General features: G+C 37.2%; 1 pseudogene; it reads right to left on the bottom strand.

Moving 5' to 3' along the window:
• Positions 1-7625: 7625 nt before the first annotated feature.
• Positions 7626-9820, bottom strand: LOC115072534 (annotated as a pseudogene).
• Positions 9821-11225: the final 1405 nt, after the last annotated feature.

The raw sequence follows: 11225 nt of genomic DNA, 5'->3' as shown, positions 1-11225 counted from the left end.
TGCTAGATTTCATTCATTAAAGGAATTATGGGTTTGTGAAATGGATGAGTTTAAAGGTGCTTGACACTGAGACTGATGGCCTGAGTTCAATCCCTAGGTCTTACTTATACTCCCATATTTTGTCCTCTGACACCCACATGCTATGACATGAACCACACGCTTGCATTATGTATACACGCACACACACACACACACACAAATTAAATAAATAATTAAACAATTTTGAATAGGAATATGTTGGTCATCTTATTCCATACTACTTCAGTGTTTTCTTATATCAGAATTAGATATAATAACTAAATACTAAGATGATTTTACACTTGAAGAGACAAATATTTCATCTCTGTTGTTTTTAATTTATATATTCAAGTGTTTATTGTCAAGATTATAGTGCTTGGATATTTGTAGTCTTATAGGTAGCACAGAATATTTAAGGGCTGCGGAAAGAACTTACTGGAAAAATGATTATGCAAATGTGAAAACAAAAATTCAAATGGAATCACCACATAAAATTCTGTAATTCCCCTGCTCAGGAGGAAGAGACAAGAGATCCTTGGGGCAAAGAGTCGAGCTAAGCTAGCTGAACCTGGAGCTCCATGCGCAGCAAGAGTAATGGTCTCAGTAAGCATACTAGAACAAATGGAAGAAGATATCTAACATTAACTTCCACCTACACACCCCTATGCGGGAACACACACATACACCCATACACATGTGAGCCCAAAGCATACATACATACCACATGCAAATATGAAACTCAAAATAAGCAAGGAAGGAAGAACAGAAGAAAGAAAGAATGAACACAAAAAGAAGAAAGGGAGGAAGAGAGAAAGAGAGAAAGAAAGAAATAAAGAAAGAAAGAAAGAAAGAGAAAAGAAAGAAAGAGAAAAAAATGAAAGAGACAGAAAATGTCATGTTTTGAGGCTCAGAATCTAGAAAGAGAAAGTCACAAAAAGCAACATGACAATATGATTGTGTACCTCAAGCTTCTTGAACACAGAAAAACAGAAGTGATCCTGGTGAAGGCAGGTAGTAAAAACCTACCAGAGAGGAGAAGCAGAAGGGAGAGCTTATGTTAATCAAAGAACTCATTGTTACAGCAAACAGAGCAAAACAACCACAATTGTCAGAACCTTATCGGCATTTTTGCTTCACCTAGTTTCACTTACATATGACTAAGTGTTATCTGGAAACAGTAAACAGAAATTTTGAGAAGTAATGCAGTAACAAATTCTATATTAATCTGAGTAGCATGATAATTTCTTGCCTTAACACTCTGTCCTTCCGGAAAGTGAACTTTCTCCACCGTCTTCACACTGCATACACTGCCCATATGTTATAACCACTTAGTAGCCATCTCAAATATTAGATCAACTGTCATGACATCAGAAAGCTTTGTTTCAAGTGACCCTTGTTTTACTTTATCATGGCTCCAGAAAACTAACCAGCGAAGATGGGATGCTTGTATGCCAAATAGAATACATAGAGAGGCTCATTTAAATGGTTGGTGGTGGGTGTCACCCTTTTGAGGGTAAGAGAGTCTGCTATTATTAGTGAGGGGTTGCAGATAAACACATATGTATGTCACATATATTAGTCCATTGATTACAGGAATCAGAATCGGAGGAGTACCTTAAAATACATGAAAACTAGTGGTAGAATTCAGCCTGATTCTGATAACCTGCACAGTCAGAGTTGGAAAGAAACTGATGACCGCACTTAAGATATGACTATGAATTTGCCTTCTTCTTTCTTTTTCCCTTTTTGGGCTTTATTATTTCTTTATGTATATGAATGCTTTGCCTGCATGCATGGAAGTACACACATGTCCTGGCAATGCCCAGGGAGGTCAGAAAACGGCATCAGATTCCTTGGAACTGGAGTCAAAGATGAGTTGCTGTCATGTTCTTTTAACCACTTAGCCATATCTTCACCCTTTTTTCCTATTTAGGCCTGAAAGGATTTGTCAGCCCATACTGGCTTTTGATGGACATTTAAGTTTTATGTTCCATCTTTTCCTGTAATTATTAATATCATTGAAAGAGATAGCTAGAGAAATGTCTCAGATGATAACAATCCTTGTTACTCTAGCAGAGGACCTGAGCGAAGTTTCCAGCACCCACATAGTGGCTCACAACTGTCCAGACCTCCAGTCCCATGGGATCCAATGACCTTTTCTGACCTCCATGGACAACAGGCACATAGGCACATAAGTGTTCACTCATATGTACATGCAAGCAAACAGTCACACACATGAAATAAAAATAGGTAAATCTCAAGAACTCTAATATTCCTGGAGAAAATATGTCGGTGACATCTTGTTTTTATAATAGAATAAGTTCTTAAAATTGGAATTGTTCTGTTATAGACATGCATATACTAACATTTGGATTGAAATGGAAATGTTAATGCTTTACAAAATATTTCTTTCGAGGAGAAATTTACTACATTCCTGAAAATATATACAAATATTTTTGTCAATTATATTCACTTTGATAGGCAAAACTTTGTTTCACACATATACACACGTATTCATATTGTGTATGTAAAATGCTCTTTATTCTTTACAATGCTTTGTGTTTTATTGCTAATGGTATCCTAGTATTACTTTTCCATAATTATATCCATATACTAGGCTTTGTTACTTAATTAGTGATTTGTTGAATTATATTAGTGTAACTGACATTGAGTGCTGGCATTGCCCAGACTCTTTCCTGCATATGTGCTAGAATGGTGGTTACAAAACAGAATATATCATTGTGTAGTTCACATATGAAATATTCCATTCATGCCCAGTTTTGAAGACTTAATACTGAATGTTGGGACTATATAGTGAGATAAGGATGATGTCAGAGCTGAGTCTAGCTGGAAAACCTAGATTTTTCTGGGCTTGACTTTGAATGACATATTTTACTTCACAATTTCTCTCTCTTTGCTTCCTGGTCACCATGAAATTAGCATCTTTCCTCTGCTATGTCTCTGCCATGGTATTCTGCCTCGTTACTGCTATAAACAATGGAGATGGATAGCCAATGCCTTGAGATCTTTACAGAGCTAGCTGAAATAATTCAACCGAGTGAAGGTACTTTTCACAGTAATGAGAAAAGCATGTCCAGTACCACCAAAAACAAATATGTGTATGTACAGACAATACTGAGACAGGAATAGATGATATAGACACTGGCAAAGATTATGCAGATACAGGAATAGATGATGTAGATACATGTATACATGATGTAGGCACAGGTCTAGATGATGCAGGCATAGCTATAGATATTATAGATTCATGAATAAACGATATAGACAGGTATAGATGATGAAGGTACAGGTATCAATGATGTAGACACAGGTATAGATGATACAGCACAGCTATAGGTACTATAGATTCAGGAGTAGATGATATAGAAAGGTATAAATGATGTAGATACAAGTATAGATGATATAAAAAGAGTTATGTTGTAGATGATGTAGATGAAGGAATCAGTGATGTAGATAGGTATATTATCTCAAAAGCTCTTGACATTTACACAAATAAATCTGAACATGAGTTCATGTGCATGCTTGAAGGTTATATGAGAAGAAACACAGTGCCAGACAGGTGAAGCGCCCTTGAAGTTGTTGATCAGGGTAGTCCAAGAGACTCCCCAAATAACTGAGGCTACTGCCACAGCCCTTGGTTACCTCCCGGAAGACAGGCCATACTTTGGACACAAGACTTGCAGCAATGGAACTAGAACTGACAAGAAAGCCTCCTCCCTGAAGACTAGCTCTCATAGTTCTGGAAGATACTATGCAAGCTGCTTGGGAGAAAAATCAATCAGTTGTCCAGCTCAACTGTATTGCCTAATATCCTTAATAGCTGGCACAGAAAATTCTCTATTGGTGCAGTAGTGGCACTGTTGTCTAGGAGTAATCAACAGCTATCTAATAGGACCTAAAGCTCTCAGTGGAAGGCAACTCATGGGTGGTACTGTAAACAGCCAAATACACTTAGATACTAGAGAAAACCCTATTTCTGTCATATTCTTAGACAAATGCAATTTATTACTGTATGCTAAATATGGATATTTATATTTGCAGACATGTGTACCATACATCAAAGAAGCATTTTTTTTTGCAGTGAATGGAGACCATTATAGAGTTCCACACTGGTCACACATAGAGAATATGTGTCTGAAAGATGTCCAGTCCTAAATGACACATCTATAGTGGAACCTCTGACTCTAACTCATGGACCATAGTAGAACAGGGAGTAGGGAGAATACTAATGCATTCACCAACTCTCACTAAAGAAACTCCTTCATACAACAAAGTGCCAAGCACACACAAGGTCATAAGTGACTGCTTTAAAGGACAAAAGAATACTAATGCATCGTTCAACTCTCACCAGGGAAACTTCCTCATGCAACAGTGTGATACATACAGAAGGCCTCAAATGGCCAAGGTATAGAGAATAAGAGACTGCAGAGTGCCTGTACCTGGATAGGATGCCTATACTAACCCTCATCCTCCGATGGCTCAGGGACAATTGCTGAAGAGGGGTCAGAAAGATTTTAAGAGTTAGGGTTCCTGTATGAACATAAGGAAATAGTCTTTCAGGCCTCTTGGAAAGTGCTCATATGAACTTATAACATGGTGACCCATGATGACTCAATCAGACAAGAACCCATCATATAACAAAGGAAATGGGCAGGAGGACCCAACCCTAGCCTAGGAACTATTGACAACTGATAACTGCTGGGTGAGGGAGACACATTCATTATATCTCTAAACAGGCTGACTAGACGCCAATGAATGAACTTGTACTAAAAGACATCTGGCTACAAAAGTTTTACTCAAAAGGCCTTGACATATACGACAGAATGCATGAAATCTAGGGATATGGGGATGAAGATGGGGGTTCTAAATATGATTAAGATTTAATGTATGAAATGCACAAAATTCAGTTAAAACTGTATGTTAGAATGCCTAAAACTGGAAAAAGCCCTCTTTTTACAATTAATACTGTTTTGCTTCAAATAGGCTGAAGTGACTTAAACTCTCTGTGCTTAGTTTAAACCATACGTCTCATTAATATTTCAGAAGGTTTCATGTGATTTACAAGCACTTTAATATTTATCTATTTCTGTATTTACAGTGTGTGTGTGTGTGTGTGTGTGTGTGTGGTGTGTTTATGTCTATACACAGGCACATTCTGTGTTGCCCATGTGATGATCATAGGAAACCTCTTGGAAGCAGATTCTCTCCTTCTACCTTGTTTCTAAGTCATGGTCTCTTTTGTTTGCTGCTGGACCATAGCCGTGTCCAGGAGCTTCTTGGCTGGTTCTTCTGTCTCTGCCTCCCATCTCACCATAGGAGTGATGAAATTACAGATGTGCACCACTGTATCTAGCATTTTAAGTGGGTTTTAGCTATAAAATTGAGTATTTCAAACTTACACAGAATTTTTTTTAACCACTGATCATTCTTTCTGACTCAAAACATAAATACACTGAAGGACGCTAACATTCATGGTCCTACGAAAGAAGTAAGAATTGTTTTTAAAGTACTTGGCTACTAGTCACAATCAAACCATCATCTTTACCATTTCTAGAAACACCTATCTATGTGTGGAATTTAGTATAGCAAGAAGCAAGAAATAGAGGATTTGGTAGCCATGTCATTGCTGAGAATGCAAAAACTATATGGGAGGATCAGACATTAACAAATCCACTTTGGTCTGAAGTTGTTGATTCAAAATAAATATCACTAGGAAAATCTTAGCTTCTGTTTGGGTCATAAAACACATACAAGAGAACCATAATTCATTAAACAAAGGAATACACCTCAAGGACCCAGCTCTTACCAGATCCAATCCATTCCCCTGTCTACATGCTTGCTGAAGCAGGTGTATATGAACCAGAGCACCCTGGGAGCTTTTTCTGCATAAAGGCCATGAATAGCAAAACAAGTCATTCTGAAATTAAAAAAAAACTTTTAACATATGTTTTAAGCTATTTTAATAATTTTAAAATAAAAATATGAAACTGCTTATGTTGCAAAAATTTCAAGCAAAATGATATATGAGAAAACTGAAATTAACCATAGTTTGGCTTTGCTGACAGTTAATTTATTTAAGGATTCATTGATTCAAATATTTATTTCTCATTTTACTTTCTTACTTAGTGTTTCTTTGTTTTGCTTTGATTCACTTTTGACGAAGACTCTTTCTTTGTAGCCCAGGCTACCAATGAACATGCTATGTAGTTGAGGCTGGTCTCTTCTCCTCAGTTTCCTAAGCAGTTGTCATGTCTTCATCCATTTACAGAACACCAGACGGTCTAAGAGAGTTAAGAAGCATAAAATAAGGTATTTGCTGAGAAATGATTATTTAATTCTATAGAAGGGACAGGAAGAAAGCAAGTCATAACAGGAAGTTGGAACTTGTTGTGATGATAAAAAACAAGTGGAAGTAGTTATATGCTAAATTTATGAGGTGTAGCTTTAACTTAGTGGCTCTGGACAAGTCCAACTCTTACTAAATCTTCATTCCTCAGTAAGTACCAAAAGAAAATATCAGCTTGCCTCATGATTGTATTAAATGAGACAATCTCATGCAGTTTAGGCTAGGATTAGAAAATGTTCATCAACCTCATTATGTCTATTCTTCCAGAAGTATATTTTTTCAGAATTAGGTGTTCTACAGGGATGTAATAAAAAATTTCTAAGTCATCATGAAGGGTTAAGGAAAAAATGAAGATTACAATAAGTTGGTGTGCAATTCTGCTCCTGGCCTTTGCATAAGCAGAAATAATTTTGAAAATGTGACTTATAAATTAACCTCTTTCTAGGCAGCTTAATGGGATTTATAAAACACAACAATCATTATTAGCTAATGGAAGTCTTCCTTAAATTCTGAATATAAAAAATGTCATCAGAGAATTTTTTTTCTGTGAGTTTTTGCCTAAGTAATTTTCATGTCCAAGTTGGCCTTGATTGGCAGATGTTGCTGTAAAGCTTTCATTGTAAACAATGAACTTTGAAGCACAGTAGAGCTTCATACTTTGTAGAGGTGGTATGTCTTTATTTAGATACCAGAGAGATAATTCATTTCTTATATACACTTCATTGTGAAAATTTATCTCTAAATTTTTTTTTCAGATATATTGGCCGTGATAAACACTGAACCAGCAAATGTATGTTCTCCAGGGGGATGCTAGAGATATTCACAGTTTAATTGTGTTGTGGCATATCAAGGAGCCTGGTTTGTATTCCATATTACTGTGCAATAATTATGTAGACTTACTATCTCTTAATTTCACCTGTACATATAAGTTCTGTACTAGTTTATCAAGTACAGAATTTGGTCATGCTTTTAGATGTCAGCATTTAAAATAACAAAATGTTGTGTTTCCTGGTGGGGGTTATTTTAGTTTTGTTTAAGTCCCTACATTTTCTACTTATAATAAGTAATTGTAAAGAGCAGTGTTGCTTCCTCTCCATCTGCATGTTCATATTCAAGTATTGACAATACCCAGTAACTTTCTGTTGCAGCTCAACTCGACAGCTGCCACAGAACTTTCTATTTGACATTTGCAAGCATTTTCCTGGGAAACAATGATACATCTATCCTTGGATTGACGTAATCAATCAGTATTGAACCCTGAAGAAGGACCACATGAGGGAGGGGCTCCCCTTGCCTCACGCCTACAGCGCTGGTACAGCTTGGTAATGATGCGGTTGCAGACTTTCGCCAGGTCTTTCTGTTGGTGTTCATCGTCTTCCTTGTCTGTAGTCTGATTCTTGCCCCACCAAGTGATGATTATATTGATACACTTGTCAAAAATCTTCTGTTGGTCCTCGTCTTTGATCTTGTCTTCATGTTTCTCATCTTCAGTTGGTGATGTCATGTTGAAGGCCTAGGACTCCAGTGAATACTTGGATGGTACTTTGTTTCTCGGCCTCTCATCTTAAAAACTGTATATTTAGGCTTCCTGAAACATGTACACAATATCCTCCTTATTCAGTTGGGCCTTGTTATTGGTGATAGCAATCTTGTTCTCTTTTCATATATATATGAAAATAATTCAAGAGTATTGTATTTGCATAATTTCCACCCCCATGCCCCCATCCTAGTCTTCTCATGTCTCCCTGATCCCTCTCATTGTTTTCATCCCCTTCATTAGCTGTAATCCTCACATATAAATGCATACATATAAATACATTGAGTCCATTTAGTAGTGGTCATGTGTATATGTGCTAGGAATGACCAATTTGGATTAATATTAGAGAATTAGTCCCTGGAGAAAACTGATTCTCCCTCTCTTTGCCTGCCACACATCATTTAGAGATCAGAGCCCATAACATTTTCCCCGTCCACAGTGGCATGTCAACTGGTTTTGCTATAATACAGATCTTGCTAGGTTGCCTGTGGAGATTTCATGAATGCAGCTCCATTTAATGTCTAGAATGAATTATTTCACAGTAGGCATGCTGTTCCTCCCTTATCTATAGCAGAAATATTAAGACTACCATCGCCATCGTTATCAACAGTGACTTCAATCTCAGATCACCATGGGAAGTAGGACATACATTTATGAGTTCAAATTTCCCAAGTAGGATGTTATACTTTATTTATTTTTTATGTATATGAGTGTGTTGCTTGCATGTGTGTAAGTAACCTTCTGCAGAGGTTAGAAGATGGTGTCAGATTCCCTAGAACTGGAGAAATGGACAGTTTTCAGATGCAGGTGCTGAGAATTGAACCCATGTCCTCTGCAGGAACTGTCAGTGCTCTTTATCAGTGAGCCATCTCTCCAGTCCCAGGGTTGATGCTCTTGTTCAGTTCTTTTCCATTAAAGATGTCCAGCAGAAGCTTTTGAATCTTGAAGATACAAATGGAACCACCCACTAGGACAATAAGACGGATTTGTGGCTTGTATAGTTTGGTTTCTTCTACAGAGTTGAGAGTGTTACAGAACTGGTCAGTTCTTCAAACCAAACATGGGTAATGGAGGTATGGAAGTCTGTTTCCTCACAGAGAGACTCAATCTCGATACTGACCTTGCTGTTGGAGGAGAGAGTATGTATCACTCATTTACAAATACTTCAGAGGTGATGGACATCTCTGCTCTTCCAACTGATGTCTTTCTGTTTGTGTTTAAATTCAGAACTGAATTGTTAACCATCCAGATGTCAGCCTTCTCTAGCCAAATGAGTGTCTTTAGTTGTAGATTTGATAAAAAAGAGTCCATCCTCAATAGATAGCCTCCCTAATAAAGTCAACAATTTTCTTTCAGCTCCAAACACCTCTAAGCCATAAACAACAACAGCAATAGTTGATGCATTGATAATGGTAAGTAAATGGAGATAAATAAAGGTTCCCAAATCTTTGGTTGCCTGCCACTGAGAATCTTTGGAATAAGATGGCATTGTGAATACAGCATTGGCAACTGTCTTCCAAAGGGACTCTTTCGCAGTTTACTCCATCTTCATTAGAACCATAGAGGCTATTTACTCTTCGGGATCAAAAGTGCCTCCCTGTAGTCCACTTGGACTCCATGCCTGCAGGGGTTAGTCAGCACCCTGTAGGCCCAATGGTTTGTATCAAACTAACAAAACCATCAAGTCTACACACCTGACTATACATTGGACATCAAAGCTGAGTTTCGGGGTTGGTTCTTTGCAGCTATGCCTGACAAAGTAGTTCTGTGTCAGGCATAGCTTGGTATGATTTGGTCTCCCTGATTATGACCACTTTTTTTCGACTTTTCCATGCTGGAAGACACCCACACAAGTAGGTGGTGCCAAAATCAGTGCCATCTGCAGTTCTGGTAGACATAGTTGCTTGTGTGTGTGCCTGTATCTACTGGCAAAGAGGTCCCACAAAACCCCCAAACCTATCATTGTGTTCAATGAGAGGGAAAAAATCTGCATAGGAACTTATTATTCTGAAGAGATTTGGCAAAAGAAAGTTTCCAGTCTATTTTGGAGAATTGGGTAGGCATTATCTCAGTAAAAACAGGGAGATGCAGATAAAATTTCCCTTATAGAAGAGTATATTCCAAATCAGTTACGTTACTTTGTATCCAAACATTGTACAATGAACTACTATTCAATAAATGTCCCTTGACCAAATAAAAGAATATTGAATTTGAAACCATAATCCAATCTCAATGACAGACACTTCCCAAAGATGACAGGATGAGTCTGCTCTTCTAAAGCGAGTAGATTTTTCTTTTCTTTCAGAATCTATGCAGGAGTTCTCCACAAGACCTGCCTTTGATGAACTTCTGTCTGATTCTGGATGACTAGAATTACCTGCCTGTAGACTGACTCCCAATCATGTCGTCTTATTTCATTATAATTATCATTATGGTCATAGCTATGGTGCTCTGCTCAGTTTTCCTGAGTTATAATTCCCTCTCGACTATGACTAATCTGTCTTTGGATTCATAGGTCTGGAAAATTTAAACAATCCAATTTAATGAAAAACAATTTTCATAGCCATCTGGCAATGGTCTGAATATTTCTAGAAGTTAACTTTTTGCATATTAAACTTCTAAAAGAAATAATTAAATCAGCTTTCATAATAGCCCACGTGGAGAGTCTGCCTTGTGTGTTCCCAACAGCCCACTGATTTGTGTACACGTTTTACCTCCTTGGCAGTTTTGGAGAGAAATGGCTCATTTATATGAATTATAATCGAAGGGGGGGGGTCTCAGTGCTGAGAATTTTGCAACAGCCTCTTGGGTAAGTTTGATATTTAGAGACTACGGAATTAATCTCATCTGCTTGGATTCTTTCATCAAGGCAAGATTTAAATCAATTAATTATAATTTAGGAAATTTTCAAAGCTAGATAGCTTTCAGAATGAAAATTGTGTTTGAGTAATTATAAACAAAGTTCTTCCTACTTTAAAAGCTGTCTTCTCAGAACGCCACTTTTAAGGGTCCCTAAGTTACTACCAAACATTTTCAAGTTTAGTCTCAGAAACAATGACATGATTGTGAGAAGAATAAACCATTTATTGCTCATTGAAAGTTGAATTTTCTGAGCAATAACTCATTGTCCATTAGAAACAAAGGGCTGCACTTGGTCTTATCTTTCATCATCTATGCTAGATTATGGTTTGCAACTCTGTTACACAGCACCATGCTTTAGGAGAAAATTGAAAATTTTACAAACATAAAAATACTCTATTAAGCCTAAATTAGGAGAACAGGCAATTAGTTCAAAGAGTCCAT

Source organism: Nannospalax galili, unplaced genomic scaffold (assembly GCF_000622305.1).
Source record: "Nannospalax galili isolate Female #2095 unplaced genomic scaffold, S.galili_v1.0 scaffold402, whole genome shotgun sequence".
Classification (NCBI taxonomy): domain Eukaryota; kingdom Metazoa; phylum Chordata; class Mammalia; order Rodentia; family Spalacidae; genus Nannospalax; species Nannospalax galili.
The sequence above is the reverse complement of the archived record's forward strand: the minus strand, read 5'-3'. Positions and strand labels throughout refer to the sequence as shown.